General features: G+C 41.4%; 31 non-coding genes across 31 annotated transcripts; all 31 read right to left on the bottom strand.

The window, feature by feature from the left end:
* Positions 1-704: 704 nt before the first annotated feature.
* trnae-uuc (transfer RNA glutamic acid (anticodon UUC)) lies at positions 705-776 on the bottom strand. Its single transcript has one exon. It is a non-coding gene; the product is annotated as a tRNA-Glu (tRNA).
* Positions 777-1349: 573 nt separating this feature from the next.
* trnae-uuc (transfer RNA glutamic acid (anticodon UUC)) lies at positions 1350-1421 on the bottom strand. Its single transcript has one exon. It is a non-coding gene; the product is annotated as a tRNA-Glu (tRNA).
* Positions 1422-2628: 1207 nt separating this feature from the next.
* trnae-uuc (transfer RNA glutamic acid (anticodon UUC)) lies at positions 2629-2700 on the bottom strand. Its single transcript has one exon. It is a non-coding gene; the product is annotated as a tRNA-Glu (tRNA).
* A 573-nt stretch (positions 2701-3273) lies between these two features.
* trnae-uuc (transfer RNA glutamic acid (anticodon UUC)) lies at positions 3274-3345 on the bottom strand. Its single transcript has one exon. It is a non-coding gene; the product is annotated as a tRNA-Glu (tRNA).
* Positions 3346-3909: 564 nt separating this feature from the next.
* Positions 3910-3981, bottom strand: trnae-uuc (transfer RNA glutamic acid (anticodon UUC)). The gene has a single exon. It is a non-coding gene; the product is annotated as a tRNA-Glu (tRNA).
* Positions 3982-4554: 573 nt separating this feature from the next.
* On the bottom strand, positions 4555-4626 carry trnae-uuc (transfer RNA glutamic acid (anticodon UUC)). The gene has a single exon. It is a non-coding gene; the product is annotated as a tRNA-Glu (tRNA).
* A 573-nt stretch (positions 4627-5199) lies between these two features.
* Positions 5200-5271, bottom strand: trnae-uuc (transfer RNA glutamic acid (anticodon UUC)). Its single transcript has one exon. It is a non-coding gene; the product is annotated as a tRNA-Glu (tRNA).
* Positions 5272-5844: 573 nt separating this feature from the next.
* Positions 5845-5916, bottom strand: trnae-uuc (transfer RNA glutamic acid (anticodon UUC)). The gene has a single exon. It is a non-coding gene; the product is annotated as a tRNA-Glu (tRNA).
* A 1218-nt stretch (positions 5917-7134) lies between these two features.
* On the bottom strand, positions 7135-7206 carry trnae-uuc (transfer RNA glutamic acid (anticodon UUC)). The gene has a single exon. It is a non-coding gene; the product is annotated as a tRNA-Glu (tRNA).
* A 573-nt stretch (positions 7207-7779) lies between these two features.
* Positions 7780-7851, bottom strand: trnae-uuc (transfer RNA glutamic acid (anticodon UUC)). Its single transcript has one exon. It is a non-coding gene; the product is annotated as a tRNA-Glu (tRNA).
* Positions 7852-8424: 573 nt separating this feature from the next.
* On the bottom strand, positions 8425-8496 carry trnae-uuc (transfer RNA glutamic acid (anticodon UUC)). Its single transcript has one exon. It is a non-coding gene; the product is annotated as a tRNA-Glu (tRNA).
* A 1218-nt stretch (positions 8497-9714) lies between these two features.
* Positions 9715-9786, bottom strand: trnae-uuc (transfer RNA glutamic acid (anticodon UUC)). Its single transcript has one exon. It is a non-coding gene; the product is annotated as a tRNA-Glu (tRNA).
* A 1218-nt stretch (positions 9787-11004) lies between these two features.
* On the bottom strand, positions 11005-11076 carry trnae-uuc (transfer RNA glutamic acid (anticodon UUC)). Its single transcript has one exon. It is a non-coding gene; the product is annotated as a tRNA-Glu (tRNA).
* Positions 11077-12293: 1217 nt separating this feature from the next.
* Positions 12294-12365, bottom strand: trnae-uuc (transfer RNA glutamic acid (anticodon UUC)). The gene has a single exon. It is a non-coding gene; the product is annotated as a tRNA-Glu (tRNA).
* Positions 12366-12929: 564 nt separating this feature from the next.
* On the bottom strand, positions 12930-13001 carry trnae-uuc (transfer RNA glutamic acid (anticodon UUC)). The gene has a single exon. It is a non-coding gene; the product is annotated as a tRNA-Glu (tRNA).
* Positions 13002-13574: 573 nt separating this feature from the next.
* On the bottom strand, positions 13575-13646 carry trnae-uuc (transfer RNA glutamic acid (anticodon UUC)). The gene has a single exon. It is a non-coding gene; the product is annotated as a tRNA-Glu (tRNA).
* Positions 13647-14220: 574 nt separating this feature from the next.
* On the bottom strand, positions 14221-14292 carry trnae-uuc (transfer RNA glutamic acid (anticodon UUC)). The gene has a single exon. It is a non-coding gene; the product is annotated as a tRNA-Glu (tRNA).
* A 573-nt stretch (positions 14293-14865) lies between these two features.
* On the bottom strand, positions 14866-14937 carry trnae-uuc (transfer RNA glutamic acid (anticodon UUC)). Its single transcript has one exon. It is a non-coding gene; the product is annotated as a tRNA-Glu (tRNA).
* Positions 14938-15501: 564 nt separating this feature from the next.
* On the bottom strand, positions 15502-15573 carry trnae-uuc (transfer RNA glutamic acid (anticodon UUC)). The gene has a single exon. It is a non-coding gene; the product is annotated as a tRNA-Glu (tRNA).
* A 573-nt stretch (positions 15574-16146) lies between these two features.
* Positions 16147-16218, bottom strand: trnae-uuc (transfer RNA glutamic acid (anticodon UUC)). The gene has a single exon. It is a non-coding gene; the product is annotated as a tRNA-Glu (tRNA).
* A 1217-nt stretch (positions 16219-17435) lies between these two features.
* Positions 17436-17507, bottom strand: trnae-uuc (transfer RNA glutamic acid (anticodon UUC)). The gene has a single exon. It is a non-coding gene; the product is annotated as a tRNA-Glu (tRNA).
* A 555-nt stretch (positions 17508-18062) lies between these two features.
* On the bottom strand, positions 18063-18134 carry trnae-uuc (transfer RNA glutamic acid (anticodon UUC)). The gene has a single exon. It is a non-coding gene; the product is annotated as a tRNA-Glu (tRNA).
* A 573-nt stretch (positions 18135-18707) lies between these two features.
* Positions 18708-18779, bottom strand: trnae-uuc (transfer RNA glutamic acid (anticodon UUC)). The gene has a single exon. It is a non-coding gene; the product is annotated as a tRNA-Glu (tRNA).
* Positions 18780-19352: 573 nt separating this feature from the next.
* trnae-uuc (transfer RNA glutamic acid (anticodon UUC)) lies at positions 19353-19424 on the bottom strand. Its single transcript has one exon. It is a non-coding gene; the product is annotated as a tRNA-Glu (tRNA).
* Positions 19425-19997: 573 nt separating this feature from the next.
* trnae-uuc (transfer RNA glutamic acid (anticodon UUC)) lies at positions 19998-20069 on the bottom strand. Its single transcript has one exon. It is a non-coding gene; the product is annotated as a tRNA-Glu (tRNA).
* A 573-nt stretch (positions 20070-20642) lies between these two features.
* On the bottom strand, positions 20643-20714 carry trnae-uuc (transfer RNA glutamic acid (anticodon UUC)). Its single transcript has one exon. It is a non-coding gene; the product is annotated as a tRNA-Glu (tRNA).
* Positions 20715-21931: 1217 nt separating this feature from the next.
* On the bottom strand, positions 21932-22003 carry trnae-uuc (transfer RNA glutamic acid (anticodon UUC)). Its single transcript has one exon. It is a non-coding gene; the product is annotated as a tRNA-Glu (tRNA).
* A 567-nt stretch (positions 22004-22570) lies between these two features.
* trnae-uuc (transfer RNA glutamic acid (anticodon UUC)) lies at positions 22571-22642 on the bottom strand. The gene has a single exon. It is a non-coding gene; the product is annotated as a tRNA-Glu (tRNA).
* A 573-nt stretch (positions 22643-23215) lies between these two features.
* trnae-uuc (transfer RNA glutamic acid (anticodon UUC)) lies at positions 23216-23287 on the bottom strand. Its single transcript has one exon. It is a non-coding gene; the product is annotated as a tRNA-Glu (tRNA).
* Positions 23288-23860: 573 nt separating this feature from the next.
* Positions 23861-23932, bottom strand: trnae-uuc (transfer RNA glutamic acid (anticodon UUC)). The gene has a single exon. It is a non-coding gene; the product is annotated as a tRNA-Glu (tRNA).
* Positions 23933-24504: 572 nt separating this feature from the next.
* On the bottom strand, positions 24505-24576 carry trnae-uuc (transfer RNA glutamic acid (anticodon UUC)). Its single transcript has one exon. It is a non-coding gene; the product is annotated as a tRNA-Glu (tRNA).
* Between the last annotated feature and the right edge of the window lie 544 nt (positions 24577-25120).

Below are 25120 nucleotides of genomic sequence, written 5' to 3'. Positions count from 1 at the left end.
TGAGGACATGGAGCACACAGCTTCCATTTCTTCCAACCAACCATTTAGTCAAATAACTATTCCCATACCGGGAGTTGAACCCCGGCTGCCTGGGTGAAAACCAGGAATCCTAGCCGCTAGACCATATGGGACAGAAATCTGTTGTTTTCTAGAATATGTTGCAGCCTGAAATTCAAAAATTTAACCGTAAGAACAAATGAAATTAAGCTGATGAGACAAAATGTTTGTTTGCAAATTCGTCCAATTCATATAAAGGCAACGTAGAAATAAGTAGCTTAGCTCAGGAAACCAACAGATTGTACTGAAACTTCTCAATCCAATCCCCCGCCCAGTCCAATCTTGAAGTCACAAATGTATGGAGCAGTTTTTCTGCATCATTCTGAGACAGGATGTTCCCAATTTTGGCAATATTACGAAGGTGAAAGAAGGCAGTCCCAGAAACCTGTTTTATATGTGAGTCAAAGGACAGATTCTGGTCAAAAATAACTCCAACTTTCCTCAATGTAGTACTAGAAGCCAAAGATATGCCATCTAGAGTAACTATAGGAAAACAATGCTTCCATCACTTTGCCAAGAGCACTGATGAAACCCCATACCATCACAGAGATTGGCTGTTGGACTGGTCACTGAGGACAGTCTGCATTCTGAGGACATGGAGCACACAGCTTCCATTTCTTCCAACCAACCATTTAGTCAAATAACTATTCCCATACCGGGAGTTGAACCCTGGCCGCCTGGGTGAAAACCAGGAATCCTAGCCGCTAGACCATATGGGACAGCAATCTAGTGTTTTCTAGAATATGTTGCAGCCTGAAATTCAAAAATTGAACCGTAAGAACAAATTAAATTAAGCTGATGAGACAAAATGTATGAGACCAAATTAGTCCAATTCATATAAAGGCAACGTAGAAATAAGTAGCTTAGCTCAGGAAACCAACAGATTGAACTGAAACTTCTCAATCCAATCCCCGGCCCAGTCCAATCTTGAAGTCACAAACGTATGGAGCAGTTTTTCTGCATCAGTCTGAGATAGGATGTTCCCAATTTTGGCAATATTACGAAGGTGAAAGAAAGCAGTCCTAGAAACCTGTTTTATATGTGAGTCAAAGGACAGATTCTGGTCAAAAATAACTCCAACTTTCCTCAATGTAGTACTAGAAGCCAAAGATATGCCATCTAGAGTAACTATAGGAAAACAATGCTTCCATCACTTTGCCAAGAGCACTGATGAAACCCCATACCATCACAGAGATTGGCTGTTGGACTGGTCGCTGAGGACAGTCTAAATTCTGAGGACATGGAGCACACAGCTTCCATTTCTTCCAACCAACCATTCAGTCAAATAACTATTCCCATACCGGGAGTCGAACCCAGGCCACCTGGGTGAAAACCAGGAATCCTAGCCGCTAGACCATATGGCACAGAAATCTAGTGTTTTCTAGCATATGTTGCAGCCTGAAATTCAAAAATTGAACCGTAAGAACAAACAAAATTAAGCTGATGAGACCAAATTAGTCCAATTCATATAAAGGCAACGTAGAAATAAGTAGCTTAGCTCAGGAAACCAACAGATTGAACTGAAACTTCTCCTCAATCCAATCCCCCGCCCAGTCCAATCTTGAAGTCACAAATGTATGGAGCAGTTTTTCTGCATCAGTCTGAGACAGGATGTTCCCATTTTTGGCAATATTACGAAGGTGAAAGAAGACAGTCCTAGAAACCTGTTTTATATGTGAGTCAAAGGACAGATTCTGGTCAAAAATAACTCCAACTTTCCTCAATGTAGTACTAGAAGCCAAAGATATGCCATCTAGAGTAACTATAGGAAAACAATGCTTCCATCACTTTGCCAAGAGCACTGATGAAACCCCATACCATCACAGAGATTGGCTGTTGGACTGGTCACTGAGGACAGTCTGCATTCTGAGGACATGGAGCACACAGCTTCCATTTCTTCCAACCAACCATTTAGTCAAATAACTATTCCCATACCTGGAGTTGAACCCGGGATGCCTGGGTGAAAACCAGGAATCCTAGCCGCTAGACCATATGGGACAGCAATCTAGTGTTTTCTAGAATATGTTGCAGCCTGAAATTCAAAAATTGAACCGTAAGAACAAATTAAATTAAGCTGATGAGACAAAATGTATGAGACCAAATTAGTCCAATTCATATAAAGGCAACATAGAAATAAGTAGCTTAGCTCAGGAAACCAACAGATTGAACTGAAACTTCTCAATCCAATCCCCCGCCCAGTCCAATCTTAAAGACACAAACGTATGGAGCAGTTTTTCTGCATCAGTCTGAGATAGGATGTTCCCAATTTTGGCATTATTACGAAGGTGAAAGAAGGCAGTCCCAGAAACCTGTTTTATATGTGAGTCAAAGGACAGATTCTGGTAAAAAACAACTCCAACTTTCCTCAATGTAGTACTAGAAGCCAAAGATATGCCTTCTAGAGTAACTATAGGAAAACAATGCTTCCATCACTTTGCCGAGAGCACTGATGAAACCCCATACCATCACAGAGATTGGTTGTTGGACTGGTCGCTGAGGACAGTCTGCATTCTGAGGACATGGAGCACACAGCTTCCATTTCTTCCAACCAACCATTTAGTCAAATAACTATTCCCATACCGGGAGTTGAACCCGGGCTGCCTGGGTGAAAACCAGGAATCCTAGCCGCTAGACCATATGGGACAGAAATCTGTTGTTTTCTAGAATATGTTGCAGCCTGAAATTCAAAAATTTAACCGTAAGAACAAATGAAATTAAGCTGATGAGACAAAATGTTTGTTTGCAAATTCGTCCAATTCATATAAAGGCAACGTAGAAATAAGTAGCTTAGCTCAGGAAACCAATAGATTGTACTGAAACTTCTCAATCCAATCCCCCGCCCAGTCCAATCTTGAAGTCACAAATGTATGGAGCAGTTTTTCTGCATCATTCTGAGACAGGATGTTCCCAATTTTGGCAATATTACGAAGGTGAAAGAAGGCAGTCCCAGAAACCTGTTTTATATGTGAGTCAAAGGACAGATTCTGGTCAAAAATAACTCCAACTTTCCTCAATGTAGTACTAGAAGCCAAAGATATGCCATCTAGAGTAACTATAGGAAAACAATGCTTCCATCACTTTGCCAAGAGCACTGATGAAACCCCATACCATCACAGAGATTGGCTGTTGGACTGGTCGCTGAGGACAGTCTGCATTCTGAGGACATGGAGCACACAGCTTTCATTTCTTCCAACCAACCATTTAGTCAAATAACTATTCCCATACCGGGAGTTGAACCCGGGCCGCCTGGGTGAAAACCAGGAATCCTAGCCGCTAGACCATATGGGACAGCAATCTAGTGTTTTCTAGAATATGTTGCAGCCTGAAATTCAAAAATTGAACCGTAAGAACAAATTAAATTAAGCTGATGAGACAAAATGTATGAGACCAAATTAGTCCAATTCATATAAAGGCAACGTAGAAATAAGTAGCTTAGCTCAGGAAACCAACAGATTGAACTGAAACTTCTCAATCCAATCCCCCGCCCAGTCCAATCTTGAAGACACAAACGTATGGAGCAGTTTTTCTGCATCAGTCTGAGATAGGATGTTCCCAATTTTGGCAATATTACGAAGGTGAAAGAAGACAGTCCCAGAAACCTGTTTTATATGTGAGTCAAAGGACAGATTCTGGTAAAAAATAACTCCAACTTTCCTCAATGTAGTACTAGAAGTCAAAGATATGCCTTCTAGAGTAACTATAGGAAAACAATGCTTCCATCACTTTGCCGAGAGCACTGATGAAACCCCATACCATCACAGAGATTGGCTGAAGAACTGGTCGCTGAGGACAGTCTGCATTCTGAGGACATGGAGCACACAGCTTCCAACCAACCATTTAGTCAAATAACTATTCCCATACCGGGAGTTGAACCCGGGCCGCCTGGGTGAAAACCAGGAATCCTAGCCGCTAGACCATATGGGACAGATATCTGTTGTTTTCTAGAATATGTTGCAGCCTGAAATTCAAAAATTTAACCGTAAGAACAAATGAAATTAAGCTGATGAGACAAAATGTTTGATTGCAAATTCGTCCAATTCATATAAAGGCAACGTAGAAATAAGTAGCTTAGCTCAGGAAACCAACAGATTGTACTGAAACTTCTCAATCCAATCCCCCGCCCAGTCCAATTTTGAAGTCACAAATGTATGGAGCAGTTTTTCTGCATCAGTCTGAGACAGGATGTTCCCAATTTTGGCAATATTACGAAGGTGAAAGAAGGCAGTCCTAGAAACCTGTTTTATATGTGAGTCAAAGGACAGATCCTCTTAAAAAATAACTCCAACTTTCCTCACTGTAGTACTAGAAGCCAAAGATATGCCATCTAGAGTAACTATAGGAAAACAATGCTTCCATCACTTTGCCGAGAGCACTGATGAAACCCCATACCATCACAGAGATTAGCTGTTGGACTGGTCGCTGAGGACAGTCTGCATTCTGAGGACATGGAGCACACAGCTTCCATTTCTTCCAACCAACCATTTAGTCAAATAACTATTCCCTTACCGGGAGTTGAACCCGGGCCGCCTGGGTGAAAACCAGGAATCCTAGCCGCTAGACCATATGGGACAGCAATCTAGTGTTTTCTAGAATATGTTGCAGCCTGAAATTCAAAAATTGAACCGTAAGAACAAATTAAATTAAGCTGATGAGACAAAATGTATGAGACCAAATTAGTCCAATTCATATAAAGGCAACGTAGAAATAAGTAGCTTAGCTCAGGAAACCAACAGATTGTACTGAAACTTCTCAATCCAATCCCCCGCCCAGTCCAATCTTGAAGTCACAAATGTATGGAGCAGTTTTTCTGCATCAGTCTGAGACAGGATGTTCCCAATTTTGGCAATATTACGAAGGTGAAAGAAGGCAGTCCTAGAAACCTGTTTTATATGTGAGTCAAAGGACAGATTCTGGTCAAAAATAACTCCAACTTTCCTCAATGTAGTACTAGAAGCCAAAGATATGCCATCTAGAGTAACTATAGGAAAACAATGCTTCCATCACTTTGCCAAGAGCACTGATGAAACCCCATACCACCACAGAGAATGGCTGTTGGGCAGGTCGCTGAGGACAGTCTGCATTCTGAGGACATGGAGCACACAGCTTCCATTTCTTCCAACCAACCATTTAGTCAAAAAACTATTCCCATACCGGGAGTTGAACCCGGGCCGCCTGGGTGAAAACCAGGAATCCTAGCCGCTAGACCATATGGGACAGAAATCTAGTGTTTCCTAGAATATGTTGCAGCCTGAAATTCAAAAATTGAACCGTAAGAACAAACAAAATTAAGCTGATGAGACAAAATGTTTGATTGCAAATTCGTACAATTCATATAAAGGCAACGTATAAATAAGTAGCTTAGCTCAGGAAACCAACAGATTGAACTGAAACTTCTCAATCCAATCCCCCGCCCAGTCCAATCTTGAAGTCACAAATGTATGGAGCAGTTTTTCTGCATCAGTCTGAGACAGGATGTTCCCAATTTTGGCAATATTACGAAGGTGAAAGAAGGCAGTCCTAGAAACCTGTTTTATATGTGAGTCAAAGGACAGATCCTGGTCAAAAATAACTCCAACTTTCATCAATGTAGGACTAGAAGCCAAAGATATGCCATCTAGAGTAACTATAGGAAAACAATGCTTCCATCACTTTGAAAGAGAACTGATGAATCCCCATACCATCACAGAGATTGGCTGTTGGACTGGTCACTGAGGACAGTCTGCATTCTGAAGACATGGAGCTCACAGCTTCCAATTCTTCCAACAAAACCATTTAGTCAAATAACTATTCCCATACCAGGAGTTGAACCCGGGCCGCCTGGGTGAAAACCAGGAATCCTAGCCGCTAGACCATATGGGACAGAAATCTAGTGTTTTCTAGAATATGTTGCAGCCTGAAATTCAAAAATTGAACCGTAAGAACAAATTAAATTAAGCTGATGAGACTAAATGTTTGATTGCAAATTCGTCCAATTCATATAAAAGCAACGTAGAAATAAGTAGCTTAGCTCAGGAAACCAACAGATTGAACTGAAACTTCTCAATCCAATCCCCCGCCCAGTCCAATCTTGAAGAAACAAATGTTTGGAGCAGTTTTTCTGCATCAGTCTGAGACAGGATGTTCCCAATTTTGGCAATATTACGAAGGTGAAAGAAGGCAGTCCTAGAAACCTGTTTTATATGTGAGTCAAAGGACAGATTCTGGTCAAAAATAACTCCAACTTTCCTCAATGTAGTACTAGAAGCCAAAGATATGCCATCTAGAGTAACTATAGGAAAACAATGCTTCCGTCACTTTGCCGAGAGCACTGATGAAACCCCATACCATCACAGAGATTGGCTGTTGGACTGGTCGCTGAGGACATTCTGCATTCTGAGGACATGGAGCACACAGCTTCCATTTCTTCCAACCAACCATTTAGTCAAATAACTATTCCCATACCGGGAGTTGAACACGGGCCGCCTGGGTGAAAACCAGGAATCCTAGCCGCCAGACCATATGGGACAGAAACCTGTTGTTTTCTAGAATATGTTGCAGCCTGAAATTCAAAAATTGAACCGTAAGAACAAACGAAATTAAGCTGATGAGACGAAATGTATGAGACCAAATTAGTCCAATTCATATAAAGACAGCGTAGAAATAAGTAGCTTAGCTCAGGAAACCAACAGATTGAACTGAAACTTCTCAATCCAATCCCCCGCCCAGTCCAATCTTAAAGTCACAAATGTATGGAGCAGTTTTTCTGCATCAGTCTGAGACAGGATGTTCCCAATTTTGGCAATATTACGAAGGTGAAAGAAGGCAGTCCTAGAAACCTGTTTTATATGTGAGTCAAAGAACAGATCCTCTTCAAAAATAACTCCAACTTTCCTCACTGTAGTACTAGAAGCCAAAGATATGCCATCTAGAGTAACTATAGGAAAACAATGCTCCCATCACTTTTCCAAGAGCACTGATGAAACCCCATACCATCACAGAGATTGGCTGTTGGACTGGTCACTGAGGACATTCTACATTCTGAGGACATGGAGCACACAGCTTCCATTTCTTCCAACCAACCATTTAGTCAAATAACGATTCCCATACCAGGAGTTGAACCCGGGCCGCCTGGGTGAAAACCAGGAATCCTAGCCGCTAGACCATATGGGACAGAAATCTGTTGTTTTCTAGAATATGTTGCAGCCTGAAATTCAAAAATTGAACCGTAAGAACAAATAAAATTAAGCTGATGAGACAAAATGTTTGATTGCAAATTCGTCCAATTCATATAAAGGCAACGTAGAAATAAGTAGCTTAGCTCAGGAAACCAACAGATTGTACTGAAACTTCTCAATCCAATCCCCCGCCAAGTCCAATCTTGAAGTCACAAATGTATGGAGCAGTTTTTCTGCATCAGTCTGAGACAGGATGTTCCCAATTTTGGCAATATTACGAAAATTAAAGAAGGCAGTCCTAGAAACCTGTTTTATATGTGAGTCAAAGGACAGATTCTGGTAAAAAATAACTCCAACTTTCCTCAATGTAGTACGAGAAGCCAAAGATATGCCATCTAGAGTAACTATAGGAAAACAATGCTTCCATCACTTTGCCAAGAGCACTGATGAAACCCCATACCATCACAGATATTGGCTGTTGGACTGGTCGCTGAGGACAGTCTGCATTCTGAGGACATGGAGCACACAGCTTCCATTTCTTCCAACCAACCATTTAGTCAAATAACTATTCCCATACCGGGAGTTGAACCCGGGCCGCCTGGGTGAAAACCAGGAATCCTAGTCGCTAGACCATATGGGAAAGAAATCTGTTGTTTTCTAGAATATGTTGCAGCCTGAAATTCAAAAATTGAACCGTAAGAACAAATAAAATTAAGCTGATGAGACAAAATGTTTGATTGCAAATTCGTCCAATTCATATAAAGGCAACGTAGAAATAAGTAGCTTAGCTCAGGAAACCAACAGATTGTACTGAAACTTCTCAATCCAATCCCCCGCCCAGTCCAATCTTGAAGTCACAAATGTATGGAGCAGTTTTTCTGCATCAGTCTGAGACAGGATGTTCCCAATTTTGGCAATATTACGAAAATTAAAGAAGGCAGTCCTAGAAACCTGTTTTATATGTGAGTCAAAGAACAGATTCTGGTCAAAAATAACTTCAACTTTCCTCAATGTAGTACTAAAAGCCAAAGATATGCCATCGAGAGTAACTATAGGAAAACAATGCTTCCGTCACTTTGCCAAGAGCACTGATGAAACCCCATACCATCACAGAGATTGGCTGTTGGGCTGGTCGCTGAGGACAGTCTGCATTCTGAGGACATGGAGCACACAGCTTCCATTTCTTCCAACCAACCATTTAGTCAAATAACTATTCCCATACCGGGAGTTGAACCCAGGCCGCCTGGGTGAAAACCAGGAATCCTAGCCGCTAGACCATATGGGAGAGCAATCTTGTGTTTTCTAGAATATGTTGCAGCCTGAATTTCAAAAATTGAACCGTAAGAACAAACGAAATTAAGCTGATGAGACTAAATGTATGAGACCAAATTCGTCCAATTCATATAAAGGCAACGTAGAAATAAGTAGCTTAGCTCAGGAAACCAACAGATTGTACTGAAACTTCTCAATCCAATCCCCCGCCCAGTCCAATCTTGAAGTCACAAATGTATGGAGCAGTTTTTCTGCATCAGTCTGAGACAGGATGTTCCCAATTTTGGCAATATTACGAAAATTAAAGAAGGCAGTCCTAGAAACCTGTTTTATATGTGAGTCAAAGGACAGATTCTGGTCAAAAATAACTCCAACTTTCCTCAATGTAGTACGAGAAGCCAAAGATATGCCATCTAGAGTAACTATAGGAAAACAATGCTTCCATCACTTTGCCAAGAGCACTGATGAAACCCCATACCATCACAGAGATTGGCTGTTGGACTGGTCACTGAGGACAGTCTGCATTCTGAGGACATGGAGCACACAGCTTCCATTTCTTCCAACCAACCATTTAGTCAAATAACTATTCCCATACCGGGAGTTGAACCTGGGCCGCCTGGGTGAAAACCAGGAATCCTAGCCGCTAGACCACATGGGAAAGAAATCTGTTGTTTTCTAGAATATGTTGCAGCCTGAAATTCAAAAATTGAACCGTAAGAACAAATAAAATTAAGCTGATGAGACAAAATGTTTGATTGCAAATTCGTCCAATTCATATAAAGGCAACGTAGAAATAAGTAGCTTAGCTCAGGAAACCAACAGATTGAACTGAAACTTCTCAATCCAATCCCTCGCCCAGTCCCATCTTGAAGTCACAAATGTATGGAGCAGTTTTTCTGCATCAGTCTGAGACAGGATGTTCCCAATTTTGGCATTATTATGAAGGTGAAAGAAGGCAGTCCTAGAAACCTGTTTTATATGTGAGTCAAAGGACAGATCCTCTTCAAAAATAACTCCAACTTTCCTCACTGTAGTACTAGAAGCCAAAGATATGCCATCTAGAGTAACTATAAGAAAAAAATGCTTCCATCACTTTGCCAAGAGCACTGATGAAACCCCATACCATCACAGAGATTGGCTGTTGGACTGGTCACTGAGGACATTCTGCATTCTGAGGACATGGAGCACACAGCTTCCATTTCTTCCAACCAACCATTTAGTCAAATAACTATTCCCATACCGGGAGTTGAACCCGGGCCGCCTGGGTGAAAACCAGGAATCCTAGCCGCTAGACCATATGGGACAGAAATCTGTTGTTTTCTAGAATATGTTGCAGCCTGAAATTCAAAAATTTAACCGTAAGAACAAACGAAATTAAGCTGATGAGACTAAATGTATGAGACCAAATTAGTCCAATTCATATAAAGTCAACATAGAAATAAGTAGATTAGCTCAGGAAACCAACAGATTGAACTGAAACTTCTCAATCCAATCCCCCGCCCAGTCCAATCTTGAAGTCACAAACGTATGGAGCAGTTTTTCTGCATCAGTCTGAGATAGGATGTTCCCAATTTTGGCAATATTACGAAGGTGAAAGAAGGCAGTCCCAGAAACCTGTTTTATATGTGAGTCAAAGGACAGATTCTGGTCAAAAATAACTCCAACTTTCCTCAATGTAGTACTAGAAGCCAAAGATATGCCATCTAGAGTAACTATAGGAAAACAATGCTTCCATCACTTTGCCAAGAGCACTGATGAAACCCCATACCATCACAGAGATTGGCTGTTGGACTGGTCGCTGAGGACAGTCTGCATTCTGAGGACATGGAGCACACAGCTTCCATTTCTTCCAACCAACCATTTAGTCAAATAACTATTCCCATACCTGGAGTTGAACCCGGGCCGCCTGGGTGAAAACCAGGAATCCTAGCCGCTAGACCATATGGGACAGAAATCTGTTGTTTTCTAGAATATGTTGCAGCCTGAAATTCAAAAATTTAACCGTAAGAACAAACGAAATTAAGCTGATGAGACAAAATGTTTGTTTGCAAATTCGTCCAATTCATATAAAGGCAACGTAGAAATAAGTAGCTTAGCTCAGGAAACCAACAGATTGAACTGAAACTTCTCAATCCAATCCCCGGCCCAGTCCAATCTTGAAGACACAAACGTATGGAGCAGTTTTTCTGCATCAGTCTGAGATAGGATGTTCCCAATTTTGGCAATATTACGAAGGTGAAAGAAGGCAGTCCTAGAAACCTGTTTTATATGTGAGTCAAAGAACAGATCCTCTTCAAAAATAACTCCAACTTTCCTCACTGTAGTACTAGAAGCCAAAGATATGCCATCTAGAGTAACTATAAGAAAAAAATGCTTCCATCACTTTGCCAAGAGCACTGATGAAACCCCATACCATCACAGAGATTGGCTGTTGGACTGGTCACTGAGGACATTCTGCATTCTGAGGACATGGAGCACACAGCTTCCATTTCTTCCAACCAACCATTTAGTCAAATAACTATTCCCATACCGGGAGTTGAACCCGGGCCGCCTGGGTGAAAACCAGGAATCCTAGCCGCTAGACCATATGGGACAGAAATCTGTTGTTTTCTAGAATATGTTGCAGCCTGAAATTCAAAAATTTAACCGTAAGAACAAACGAAATTAAGCTGATGAGACTAAATGTATGAGACCAAATTAGTCCAATTCATATAAAGTCAACATAGAAATAAGTAGATTAGCTCAGGAAACCAACAGATTGAACTGAAACTTCTCAATCCAATCCCCCGCCCAGTCCAATCTTGAAGTCACAAATGTATGGAGCAGTTTTTCTGCATCAGTCTGAGACAGGATGTTCCCAATTTTGGCAATATTACGAAGGTGAAAGAAAGCAGTCCTAGAAACCTGTTTTATATGTGAGTCAAAGGACAGATTCTGGTCAAAAATAACTCCAACTTTCCTCAATGTAGTACTAGAAGCCAAAGATATGCCATCTAGAGTAACTATAGGAAAACAATGCTTCCATCACTTTGCCAAGAGCACTGATGAAACCCCATACCATCACAGAGATTGGCTGTTGGACTGGTCGCTGAGGACAGTCTGCATTCTGAGGACATGGAGCACACAGCTTCCATTTCTTCCAACCAACCATTTAGTCAAATAACTATTCCCATACCTGGAGTTGAACCCGGGCCGCCTGGGTGAAAACCAGGAATCCTAGCCGCTAGACCATATGGGACAGCAATCTAGTGATTTCTAGAATATGTTGCAGCCTGAAATTCAAAAATTGAACCGTAAGAACAAATGAAATTAAGCTGATGAGACAAAATGTTTGATTGCAAATTCGTCCAATTCATATAAAGGCAACGTAGAAATAAGTAGCTTAGCTCAGGAAACCAACAGATTGTACTGAAACTTCTCAATCCAATCCCCCGCCCAGTCCAATCTTGAAGTCACAAATGTATGGAGCAGTTTTTCTGCATCAGTCTGAGACAGGATGTTCCCAATTTTGGCAATATTACGAAGGTGAAAGAAGGCAGTCCCAGAAACCTGTTTTATATGTGAGTCAAAGGACAGATTCTGGTCAAAAATAACTCCAACTTTCCTCAATGTAGTACTAGAAGCCAAAGATATGCCATCTAGAGTAACTATAGGAAAACAACGCTTCCATCACTTTGAAAGAGATCTGATGAATCCCCATACCATCACAGAGATTGGCTGTTGGACTGGTCGCTGAGGACAGTCTGCATTCTGAGGACATGGAGCACACAGCTTCCATTTCTTCCAACCAACCATTTAGTCAAATAACTATTCCCATACCGGGAGTTGAACCCGGGCTGCCTGGGTGAAAACCAGGAATCCTAGCCGCTAGACCATATGGGACAGAAATCTGTTGTTTTCTAGAATATGTTGCAGCCTGAAATTCAAAAATTTAACCGTAAGAACAAACGAAATTAAGCTGATGAGACAAAATGTTTGTTTGCAAATTCGTCCAATTCATATAAAGGCAACGTAGAAATAAGTAGCTTAGCTCAGGAAACCAACAGATTGAACTGAAACTTCTCAATCCAATCCCCGGCCCAGTCCAATCTTGAAGACACAAACGTATGGAGCAGTTTTTCTGCATCAGTCTGAGATAGGATGTTCCCAATTTTGGCAATATTACGAAGGTGAAAGAAGGCAGTCCCAGAAACCTGTTTTATATGTGAGTCAAAGGACAGATTCTGGTAAAAAATAACTCCAACTTTCCTCAATGTAGTACTAGAAGCCAAAGATATGCCTTCTAGAGTAACTATAGGAAAACAATGCTTCCATCACTTTGCCAAGAGCACTGATGAAACCCCATACCATCACAGAGATTGGCTGAAGAACTGGTCGCTGAGGACAGTCTGCATTCTGAGGACATGGAGCACACAGCTTCCAACCAACCATTTAGTCAAATAACTATTCCCATACCGGGAGTTGAACCCGGGCCGCCTGGGTGAAAACCAGGAATCCTAGCCGCTAGACCATATGGGACAGATATCTGTTGTTTTCTAGAATATGTTGCAGCCTGAAATTCAAAAATTTAACCGTAAGAACAAATGAAATTAAGCTGATGAGACAAAATGTTTGATTGCAAATTCGTCCAATTCATATAAAGGCAACGTAGAAATAAGTAGCTTAGCTCAGGAAACCAACAGATTGTACTGAAACTTCTCAATCCAATCCCCCGCCCAGTCCAATCTTGAAGTCACAAATGTATGGAGCAGTTTTTCTGCATCAGTCTGAGACAGGATGTTCCCAATTTTGGCAATATTACGAAGGTGAAAGAAGGCAGTCCTAGAAACCTGTTTTATATGTGAGTCAAAGGACAGATCCTCTTAAAAAATAACTCCAACTTTCCTCACTGTAGTACTAGAAGCCAAAGATATGCCATCTAGAGTAACTATAGGAAAACAATGCTTCCATCACTTTGCCAAGAGCACTGATGAAACCCCATACCATCACAGAGATTGGCTGTTGGACTGGTCGCTGAGGACAGTCTGCATTCTGAGGACATGGAGCACACAGCTTTCATTTCTTCCAACCAACCATTTAGTCAAATAACTATTCCCATACCGGGAGTTGAACCCTGGCCGCCTGGGTGAAAACCAGGAATCCTAGCCGCTAGACCATATGGGACAGCAATCTAGTGTTTTCTAGAATATGTTGCAGCCTGAAATTCAAAAATTGAACCGTAAGAACAAATTAAATTAAGCTGATGAGACAAAATGTATGAGACCAAATTAGTCCAATTCATATAAAGGCAACGTAGAAATAAGTAGCTTAGCTCACGAAAACCAACAGATTGAACTGAAACTTCTCAATCCAATCCCCCGCCCAGTCCAATCTTGAAGACACAAACGTATGGAGCAGTTTTTCTGCATCAGTCTGAGATAGGATGTTCCCAATTTTGGCAATATTACGAAGGTGAAAGAAGACAGTCCTAGAAACCTGTTTTATATGTGAGTCAAAGGACAGATCCTGGTCAAAAATAACTCCAACTTTCCTCAATGTAGTACTAGAAGCCAAAGATATGCCATCTAGAGTAACTATAGGAAAACAATGCTTCCATCACTTTGCCGAGAGCACTGATGAAACCCCATACCATCACAGAGATTGGCTGAAGAACTGGTCGCTGAGGACAGTCTGCATTCTGAGGACATGGAGCACACAGCTTTCATTTCTTCCAACCAACCATTTAGTCAAATAACTATTCCCATACCGGGAGTTGAACCCGGGCCGCCTGGGTGAAAACCAGGAATCCTAGCCACTAGACCATATGGGACAGCAATCTAGTGTTTTCTAGAATATGTTGCAGCCTGAAATTCAAAAATTGAACCGTAAGAACAAATTAAATTAAGCTGATGAGACAAAATGTATGAGACCAAATTAGTCCAATTCATATAAAGGCAACGTAGAAATAAGTAGCTTAGCTCAGGAAACCAACAGATTGTACTGAAACTTCTCAATCCAATCCCCCGCCCAGTCCAATCTTGAAGTCACAAATGTATGGAGCAGTTTTTCTGCATCAGTCTGAGACAGGATGTTCCCAATTTTGGCAATATTACGAAGGTGAAAGAAGGCAGTCCTAGAAACCTGTTTTATATGTGAGTCAAAGGACAGATCCTCTTAAAAAATAACTCCAACTTTCCTCACTGTAGTACTAGAAGCCAAAGATATGCCATCTAGAGTAACTATAGGAAAACAATTCTTCCATCACTTTGCCAAGAGCACTGATGAAACCCCATACCATCACAGAGATTGGCTGTTGGACTGGTCACTGAGGACAGTCTGCATACTGAGGACATGGAGCACACAGCTTTCATTTCTTCCAACCAACCATTTAGTCAAATAACTATTCCCATACCAGGAGTTGAACCCGGGCCGCCTGGGTGAAAACCAGGAATCCTAGCCACTAGACCATATGGGACAGCAATCTAGTGTTTTCTAGAATATGTTGCAGCCTGAAATTCAAAAATTGAACCGTAAGAACAAATGAAATTAAGCTGATGAGACAAAATGTATGAGACCAAATTAGTCCAATTCATATAAAGGCAACGTAGAAATAAGTAGCTTAGCTCAGGAAACCAACAGATTGTACTGAAACTTCTCAATCCAATCCCCCGCCCAGTCCAATCTTGAAGTCACAAATGTATGGAGCAGTTTTTCTGCATCAGTCTGAGACAGGATGTTCCCAATTTTGGCAATATTACGAAGGTGAAAGAAGGCAGTCCCAGAAACCTGTTTTATATGTGAGTCAAAGGACAGATTCTGGTCAAAAATAACTCCAACTTTCCTCAATGTAGTACTAGAAGCCAAAGATATGCCTTCTAGAGTAACTATAGGAAAACAATGCTTACATCACTTTGCCGAGAGCACTGATGAAACCCCATACCATCACAGAGATTGGCTGTAGAACTGGTCGCTGAGGACAGTCTGCATTCTGAGGACATGGAGCACACAGCTTCCAACCAACCATTTAGTCAAATAACTATTCCCATACCGGGAGTTGAACCCGGGCCGCCTGGGTGAAAACCAGGAATCCTAGCCGCTAGACCATATGGGACAGAAATCTGTTGTTTTCTAGAATATGTTGCAGCCTGAAATTCCAAACTTGAACCGTAACAACAAACGAAATTAAGCTGATGAGACTAAATGTATGAGTCCAAATTAGTCCAATTCACATAAAGGCAGCGTAGAAATAAGTAGCTTAGCTCAGGAAACCAACAGATTGAACATAAACTTCTCAATCCAATCCCCCGCCCAGTCCAATCTTGAAGTCACAAATGTATGGAGCAGTTTTTCTGCATCAGTCTGAGACAGGATGTTCCCAATTTTGGCAATATTACGAAGGTGAAAGAAGGCAGTCCTAGAAACCTGTTTTATATGTGAGTCAAAGGACAGATCCTGGTCAAAAATAACTCCAACTTTCCTCACTGTTGTACTAGAAGCCAAAGATATGCCATCTAGAGTAACTATAGGAAAACAATGCTTCCATCACTTTGCCAAGAGCACTGATGAAACCCCATACCATCACAGAGATTGGTTGTTGGACTGGTCACTGAGGACAGTCTGCATTCTGAGGACATGGAGCATACAGCTTCCATTTCTTCCAACCATCCATTTAGTCAAATAACTATTCCCATACCGGGAGTTGAACCCGGGCCGCCTGGGTGAAAACCAGGAATCCTAGCCACTAGACCATATGGGACAGCAATCTAGTGTTTTCTAGAATATGTTGCAGCCTGAAATTCCAAACTTGAACCGTAACAACAAACGAAATTAAGCTGATGAGACTAAATGTATGAGTCCAAATTAGTCCAATTCACATAAAGGCAGCGTAGAAATAAGTAGCTTAGCTCAGGAAACCAACAGATTGAACATAAACTTCTCAATCCAATCCCCCGCCCAGTCCAATCTTGAAGTCACAAATGTATGGAGCAGTTTTTCTGCATCAGTCTGAGACAGGATGTTCCCAATTTTGGCAATATTACAAAGGTGAAAGAAGGCAGTCCCAGAAACCTGTTTTATATGTGAGTAGAAGGACAGATTCTGGTCAAAAATAACTCCAACTTTCCTCACTCTAGTACTAGAAGCCAAAGATATGCCATCTAGAGTAACTATAGGAAAACAATGCTTCCATCACTTTGCCAAGAGCACTGATGAAACCCCATACCATCACAGAGATTGGCTGTTGGACTGGTCACTGAGGACAGTTTGCATTGTGAGGACATGGAGCACACAGCTTCCATTTCTTCCAACCAACCATTTAGTCAAGTAACTATTCCCATACCGGGAGTTGAACCCAGGTCTCCTGGGTGAAAACCAGAATCCTAGCCGCTAGACCATATGGGACAGAAATCTAGTGTTTTCTAGAATATGTTGCAGCCTGAAATTCAAAAATTGAACCGTGAGAATAAACGAAATTAAGCTGATGAGACTAAATGTATGAGACCAAATTAGTCCAATTCATATAAAGGCGACGTAGAAATAAGTAGCTTAGCTCAGGAAACCAACAGATTGAACTGAAACTTCTCAATCCAATCCCCCGCCCAGTCCAATCTTGAAGTCACAAATGTATGGAGCAGTTTTTCTGCATCAGTCTGAGACAGGATGTTCCCAATTTTGGCAATATTACGAAGGTGAAAGAAGGCAGTCCTAGAAACCTGTTTTATATGTGAGTCAAAGGACAGATTCTGGTCAAAAATAACTCCAACTTTCCTCAATGTAGTACTAGAAGCCAAAGATATGCCATCTAGAGTAACTATAGGAAAACAATGCTTCCATCACTTTGCAAAGAGCACTGATGAAACCCCATACCATCACAGAGATTGGCTGTTGGGCTGGTCGCTGAGGACAGTCTGCATTCTGAGGACATGGAGCACACAGCTTCCATTTCTTCCAACCAACCATTTAGTCAAATAACTATTCCCATACCGGGAGTTGAACCCAGGCCGCCTGGGTGAAAACCAGGAATCCTAGCCGCTAGACCATATGGGACAGAAATCCGTTGTTTTCTAGAATATGTTGCAACCTGAAATTCAAAAATTGAACCGTAAGAACAAACGAAATTAAGCTGATGAGACAAAATGTTTGATTGCATATTCGTCCAATTCATATAAAGGCAACGTAGAAATAAGTAGCTTAGCTCAGGAAACCAACAGATTGAACTGAAACTTCTCAATCCAATCCCCCGCCCAGTCCAATCTTGAAGTCACAAAAGTATGGAGCAGTTTTTCTGCATCAGTCTGAGACAGGATGTTCCCAATTTTGGCAATATTACGAAGGTGAAAGAAGGCAGTCCTAGAAACCTGTTTTATATGTGAGTCAAAGGACAGATCCTGGTCAAAAATAACTCCAACTTTCCTCACTGTAGTACTAGAAGCCAAAGATATGCCATCTAGAGTAACTAAAGGAAAACAATGCTTCCATCACTTTGCCAAGAGCACTGATGAAACCCCATACCATCACAGAGATTGGCTGTTGGACTGGTCACTGAGGACATGGAGCACACAGCTTCCATTTCTTCCAACCAACCATTTAGTCAAATAACTATTCCCATACCGGGAGTTGAACCCGGGCCACCTGGGTGAAAACCAGGAATCCTAGCCGCTAGACCATATGGGACAGCAATCGAGTGTTTTCTAGAATATGTTGCAGCCTGAAATTCAAAAATTGAACCGTAAGAACAAATGAAATTAAGCTGATGAGACAAAATGTTTGATTGCAAATTCGTCCAATTCATATAAAGGCAACGTAGAAATAAGTAGCTTAGCTCAGGAAACCAACAGATTGACCTGAAACTTCTCAATCCAATCCCCCGCCCAGTCCAATCTTGAAGTCACAAATGTATGGAGCAGTTTTTCTGCATCAGTCTGAGACAGGATGTTCCCAATTTTGGCAATATTACGAAGGTGAAAGAAGGCAGTCCTAGAAACCTTTTTTATATGTGAGTCAAAGGACAGATTCTGGTAAAAAATAACTCCAACTTTCCTCACTGTAGTACTAGAAGCCAAAGATATGCCATCTAGAGTAACTATAGGAAAACAATGCTTCCATCACTTTGCCAACAGCACTGATGAAACCCCATACCATCACAGAGATTGGCTGTTGGACTGGTCGCTGAGGACAGTCTGCATTCTGAGGACATGGAGCACACAGCTTCCATTTCCTCCAACCAACCATTTAGTCAAATAACTATTCCCATACCGGGAGTTGAACCCGGGCCACATGGGTGAAAACCAGGAATCCTAGCCGCTAGACCATATGGGACAGAAATCTGTTGTTTTCTAGAATATATTGCAGCCTGAAATTCAAAAATTGAACCGTAAGAACAAATGAAATTAAGCTGATGAGACAAAATGTATGATTGCAAATTCGTCCAATTCATATAAAGGCAACGTAGAAATAAGTAGCTTAGCTCAGGAAACCAACAGATTGCACCGAAACTTCTCAATCCAATCCCCCGCCCAGTCCAATCTTGAAGTCACAAATGTATGGAGCAGTTTTTCTGCATCAGTCTGAGACAGGATGTTCCCAATTTTGGCAATATTACGAAGGTGAAAGAAGGCAGTCCCAGAAACCTGTTTTATATGTGAGTCAAAGGACAGATTCTGGTCAAAAATAACTCCAACTTTCCTCAATGTAGTACTAGAAGCCAAAGATATGCCATCTAGAGTAACTATAGGAAAACAATGTTTCCATCACTTTGCCAAGAGCACTGATGAAACCCCATACCATCACAGAGATTGGCTGTTGGACTGGTCACTGAGGACAGTCTGCATTCTGAGGACATGGAGCACACAGCTTCCATTTCTTCCAACCAACCATTTAGTCAAATAACGATTCCCATACCGGGAGTTGAACCCGGGCCACCTGGGTGAAAACCAGGAATCGTTGCCGCTAGACCATATGGGACAGCAATCTAGAGTTTCCTAGAATATGTTGCAGCCTTAAATTAAAGAATTTAACCATAAGAACAAACAAAATTAAGCTGATGAGACTAAATGTATGAGACCAAATTCGTCCAATTCATATAAAGGCAACGTAGAAATAAGTAGCTTAGCTCAGGAAACCAACAGATTGAACTGAAACTTCTCAATCCAATCCCCCGCCCAGTCCAATCTTGAAGTCACAAATGTATGGAGCAGTTTTTCTGCATCATTCTGAGACAGGATGTTCCCAATTTTGGCAATATTACGAAGGTGAAAGAAGGCAGTCCCAGAAACCTGTTTTATATGTGAGTCAAAGGACAGATCCTGGTCAAAAATAACTCCAACTTTCCTCAATGTAGTACTAGAAGCCAAAGATATGCCTTCTAGAGTAATTATAGGAAAACAACGCTTACATCACTTTGCCAAGAGAACTGATGAAACCCCATACCATCACAGAGATTGGCTGTTGGACTGGTCACTGAGGACAGTCTGCATTCTGAAGACATGGAGCCCACAACTTCCATTTCATCCAAACAACCATTTAGTCAAATAACTATTCCCATACCAGGAGTTGAACCCGGGTCCTCTGGGTGAAAACCAGGAGTCCTAGCCGCTAGACCATATGGGACAGAAATCTGTTGTTTTCTAGAATTTGTTGCAACCTGAAATTCAAAAATTGAACCGTAAGAACAAACAAAATTAAGCTGATGAGACTAAATGTATGAGACCAAATTCGTCCAATTCATATAAAGGCAACGTAGAAATAAGTAGCTTAGCTCAGGAAACCAACAGATTGAACTGAAACTTCTCAATCCAATCCCCCGCCCAGTCCAATCTTGAAGTCACAAATGTATGGAGCAGTTTTTCTGCATCAGTCTGAGACAGGATGTTCCCAATTTTGGAATTATTGCGAAGGTGAAAAAATGCAGTCCCAGAAACCTGTTTTATATGTGAGTCAAAGGACAGATTCTGGTCAAAAATAACTCCAACTTTCCTCAATGTAGTACTAGAAGCCAAAGATATGCCATCTAGAGTAACTATAGGAAAATAATGCTTCCATCACTTTGCCAAGAGCACTGATGAAACCCCATACCATCACAGAGATTGGCTGTTGGACTGGTCGCTGAGGACAGTCTGCATTCTGAGGACATGGAGCACACAGCTTCCATTTCTTCCAACCAACCATTTAGTCAAATAACTATTCCCATACCGGGAGTTGAACCCGGGCCGCCTGGGTGAAAACCAGGAATCCTAGTCGCTAGACCATATGGGACAGAAATCTGTTGTTTTCTAGAATTTGTTGCAACCTGAAATTCAAAAATTGAACCGTAAGAACAAACAAAATTAAGCTGATGAGACTAAATGTATGAGACCAAATTCGTCCAATTCATATAAAGGCAACGTAGAAATAAGTAGCTTAGCTCAGGAAACCAACAGATTGAACTGAAACTTCTCAATCCAATCCCCCGCCCAGTCCAATCTTGAAGTCACAAATGTATGGAGCAGTTTTTCTGCATCAGTCTGAGACAGGATGTTCCCAATTTTGGAATTATTGCGAAGGTGAAAAAAGGCAGTCCCAGAAACCTGTTTTATATGTGAGTCAAAGGACAGATTCTGGTCAAAAATAACTCCAACTTTCCTCAATGTAGTACTAGAAGCCAAAGATATGCCATCTAGAGTAACTATAGGAAAACAATGCCTCCATCACTTTGCCAAGAGCACTGATGAAACCCCATACCATCACAGAGATTGGCTGTTGGACTGGTCACTGAGGACAGTCTGCATTCTGAGGACATGGAGCACACAGCTTCCATTTCTTCCAACCAACCATTTAGTCAAATAACAATTCCCATACCTGGAGTTGAACCCGGGCCGCCTGGGTGAAAACCAGGAATCATTGCCGCTAGACCATATGGGACAGCAATCTAGCGTTTTCTAGAATATGTTGCAGCCTGAAATTCAAAAATTGAACCATAAGAACAAACAAAATTAAGCTGATGAGACTAAATGTATGAGACCAAATTAGTCCAATTCATATAAAGGCAACGTAGAAATAAGTAGCTTAGCTCAGGAAACCAACAGATTGAACTGACACTTCTCAATCCAATCCCCCGCCCAGTCCAATCTTGAAGTCAGGAAAGTTGGAGCAGTTTTTCTGCATCAGTCTGAGACAGGATGTTCCCAATTTTGGAATTATTACAAAGGTGAAAGAAGGCAGTCCCAGAAACCTGTTTTATATGTGAGTCAAAGGACAGATTCTGGTCAAAAATAACTCCAACTTTCCTCAATGTAGTACTAGAAGCCAAAGATATGCCATCTAGAGTAACTATAGGAAAACAACGCTTCCGTCACTTTGCCAAGAGCACTGATGAAACCCCATACCATCACAGAGATTGGCTGTTGGACTGGTCACTGAGGACAGTTTGTATTCTGAGGACATGGAGCACACAGCTTCCATTTCTTCCAACCAACCATTTAGTCAAATAACTATTCCCATACCGGGAGTTGAACCCGGGCCGCCTGGGTGAAAACCAGGAATCCTAGCCGCTAGACCATATGGGACGGCAATCTAGTGTTTTCTAGAATATGTTGCAGCCTGAAATTCAAAAATTGAACCGTAAGAACAAATGAAATTAAGCTGATGAGACAAAATGTTTGATTGCAAATTCGTCCAATTCATATAAAGGCAACGTAGAAATAAGTAGCTTAGCTCAGGAAACCAACAGATTGAACTGAAACTTCTCAATCCAATCCCAGTCCAATCTTGAAGTAACAAATGTATGGAGCAGTTTTTCTGCATCAGTCTGAGACAGGATAATCCCAATTTTGGCAATATTACGAAGGTGAAAGAAGGCAGTCCCAGAAACCTGTTTTATATGTTAGTCAAAGGACAGATCCTGGTCAAAAATAACTCCAACTTTCCTCAATGTAGTACTAGAAGCCAAAGATATGCCATCTAGAGTAACTATAGGAAAACAATGCTTCCATCACTTTGCCAAGAGCACTGATGAAACCCCATACCATCACAGAGATTGGCTGTTGGACTGGTCGCTGAGGACAGTCTGCATTCTGAGGAAATGGAGCACACAGCTTCCATTTCTTCCAACCAACCATTTAGTCAAATAACTATTCCCATACCGGGAGTTGAACCCAGGCCACCTGGGTGAAAACCAGGAATCCTAGCCGCTAGACCATATGGGACAGAAATCTAGTGTTTTCCAGAATATGTTGCAGCCTGAAATTCAAAAATTGAACCGTAAGAACAAATGAAATTAAGCTGATGAGACTAAATGTTTGATTGCAAATTCGTCCAATTTATATAAAGGCAACGTAGAAATAAGTAGCTTAGCTCAGGAAACCAACAGATTGTACTGAAACTTCTCAATCCAATCCCCCGCCCAGTCCAATCTTGAAGTCACAAATGTATCGAGCAGTTTTTCTGCATCAGTCTGAGACAGGATGTTCCCAATTTTGGCAATATTACAAAGGTGAAAGAAGGCAGTCCTAGAAACCTGTTTTATATGTGAGTCAAAGGACAGATTCTGGTCAAAAATAACTCCAACTTTCCTCAATGTAGTACTAAAAGCCAAAGATATGCCATCTAGAGTAACTTAAGGTAAACAATGCTTCCATCACTTTGCCGAGAGCACTGATGAAACCCCATACCATCACAGATATTGGCTGTTGGACTGGTCACTGAGGACAGTCTGCATTCTGAGGACATGGAGCTCACAACTTCCATTTCATCCAAACAACCATTTAGTCAAATAACTATTCCCATACCAGGAGTTGAACCCGGGTCCTCTGGGTGAAAACCAGGAGTCCTAGCCGCTAGACCATATGGGACAGAAATCTGTTGTTTTCTAGAATTTGTTGCAACCTGAAATTCAAAAATTGAACCGTAAGAACAAACAAAATTAAGCTGATGAGACTAAATGTATGAGACCAAATTCGTCCAATTCATATAAAGGCAACGTAGAAATAAGTAGCTTAGCTCAGGAAACCAACAGATTGAACTGAAACTTCTCAATCCAATCCCCCGCCCAGTCCAATCTTGAAGTCACAAATGTATGGAGCAGTTTTTCTGCATCAGTCTGAGACAGGATGTTCCCAATTTTGGAATTATTGCGAAGGTGAAAAAATGCAGTCCCAGAAACCTGTTTTATATGTGAGTCAAAGGACAGATTCTGGTCAAAAATAACTCCAACTTTCCTCAATGTAGTACTAGAAGCCAAAGATATGCCATCTAGAGTAACTATAGGAAAATAATGCTTCCATCACTTTGCCAAGAGCACTGATGAAACCCCATACCATCACAGAGATTGGCTGTTGGACTGGTCGCTGAGGACAGTCTGCATTCTGAGGACATGGAGCACACAGCTTCCATTTCTTCCAACCAACCATTTAGTCAAATAACTATTCCCATACCGGGAGTTGAACCCGGGCCGCCTGGGTGAAAACCAGGAATCATTGCCGCTAGACCATATGGGACAGCAATCTAGCGTTTTCTAGAATATGTTGCAGCCTGAAATTCAAAAATTGAACCATAAGAACAAACAAAATTAAGCTGATGAGACTAAATGTATGAGACCAAATTAGTCCAATTCATATAAAGGCAACGTAGAAATAAGTAGCTTAGCTCAGGAAACCAACAGATTGAACTGACACTTCTCAATCCAATCCCCCGCCCAGTCCAATCTTGAAGTCAGGAAAGTTGGAGCAGTTTTTCTGCATCAGTCTGAGACAGGATGTTCCCAATTTTGGAATTATTACAAAGGTGAAAGAAGGCAGTCCCAGAAACCTGTTTTATATGTGAGTCAAAGGACAGATTCTGGTCAAAAATAACTCCAACTTTCCTCAATGTAGTACTAGAAGCCAAAGATATGCCATCTAGAGTAACTATAGGAAAACAACGCTTCCGTCACTTTGCCAAGAGCACTGATGAAACCCCATACCATCACAGAGATTGGCTGTTGGACTGGTCACTGAGGACAGTTTGTATTCTGAGGACATGGAGCACACAGCTTCCATTTCTTCCAACCAACCATTTAGTCAAATAACTATTCCCATACCGGGAGTTGAACCCGGGCCGCCTGGGTGAAAACCAGGAATCCTAGCCGCTAGACCATATGGGACGGCAATCTAGTGTTTTCTAGAATATGTTGCAGCCTGAAATTCAAAAATTGAACCGTAAGAACAAATGAAATTAAGCTGATGAGACAAAATGTTTGATTGCAAATTCGTCCAATTCATATAAAGGCAACGTAGAAATAAGTAGCTTAGCTCAGGAAACCAACAGATTGAACTGAAACTTCTCAATCCAATCCCAGTCCAATCTTGAAGTAACAAATGTATGGAGCAGTTTTTCTGCATCAGTCTGAGACAGGATAATCCCAATTTTGGCAATATTACGAAGGTGAAAGAAGGCAGTCCCAGAAACCTGTTTTATATGTTAGTCAAAGGACAGATCCTGGTCAAAAATAACTCCAACTTTCCTCAATGTAGTACTAGAAGCCAAAGATATGCCATCTAGAGTAACTATAGGAAAACAATGCTTCCATCACTTTGCCAAGAGCACTGATGAAACCCCATACCATCACAGAGATTGGCTGTTGGACTGGTCGCTGAGGACAGTCTGCATTCTGAGGAAATGGAGCACACAGCTTCCATTTCTTCCAA

This window comes from Odontesthes bonariensis, chromosome 10, assembly GCF_027942865.1.
Source record: "Odontesthes bonariensis isolate fOdoBon6 chromosome 10, fOdoBon6.hap1, whole genome shotgun sequence".
NCBI lineage: Eukaryota > Metazoa > Chordata > Actinopteri > Atheriniformes > Atherinopsidae > Odontesthes > Odontesthes bonariensis.
Note: the sequence above shows the minus strand (reverse complement) of the source record. Positions and strands in the feature narration are given on the sequence as shown.